Genomic DNA, 1,028 nt, shown 5'->3' on the forward strand with positions numbered 1-1,028 from the left:
AGAGTACCCTCATAGAAGCAGGGGGGAGGGGGGAGGAGATAGGGTGGTTTCGGAGGGGAAACCAGGAAGGGCGATAACATTTGAAATGTAAATAGATAAAATAAACAATACTTTAAAAAAAAAAGAAAAGAAAATTATTCATAAAATCAAAATAAGCACAAATCAATTATAGAGGTCAGATGACAACTTTTGGCACTTGGTTCTCTCCTATGGTGAGTTCCAGAGATCAAACATTATTTTTAATATTATTTATTTATTTTTATTTATATGCGTATACTGTAGCTGTCTTCAGACGCATGCAAGAAGAGTGCATGAGATCACATTACAGATAGTTGTGAGCCACCATGTGGTTGCTGGGAATTGAACTCAGGACCTCTGGAAGACCAGTTAACACTCTTAACCACTGAGCCATCTCTCCAGCCCAAGATCAAACATCATTAAGCTGTATAGCAAGTACTTTTACTATTCCCCTGGCCCTAGAAATTATATTTAGAAGTTGTCATTTTTCTTTGAAAAGTCTATTGCTTTTACTGCAAGAGACCCTCATAACCAGAGACTCATAGTTCAGTAGAAGAGAGGGACTTCTGTATCCTTTAGGAATAACTCTTTTTTATGTATGTATGTATGTATGTATGTATGTATATATGTATGTATGTATTTGAGACAAGGTCTCATTAGATGTAGACCAGCCAGCATTAAACTCACAGAGATCTAGCTGCCTCTGCCTCTCCCTCCAAGTGCAGGATTAAAGGCATTTGCCACCATTCCCAGATCCTTTTGTATTATGATGATGATGATGATGATGATGATGATGATGATGATGATGATGATGATGATGATGATGATGATGATGTGGATTCTAGCAATGTAACCCAGAACTCCTGGAACTCACTGTGGATGGCAGGCTGGCCTCTGACATATGGTAAGTCTCCTTCTGTACCCTTCATTTGTTTCTCCCTAAAGAAAGAAGAAGACTAATACTTTTTAATGGACTGAATTTCATTGCTGTTAATTCTGGATCCGGTTGC

This window comes from Mastomys coucha, chromosome X (assembly GCF_008632895.1).
Source record: "Mastomys coucha isolate ucsf_1 chromosome X, UCSF_Mcou_1, whole genome shotgun sequence".
Classification (NCBI taxonomy): domain Eukaryota; kingdom Metazoa; phylum Chordata; class Mammalia; order Rodentia; family Muridae; genus Mastomys; species Mastomys coucha.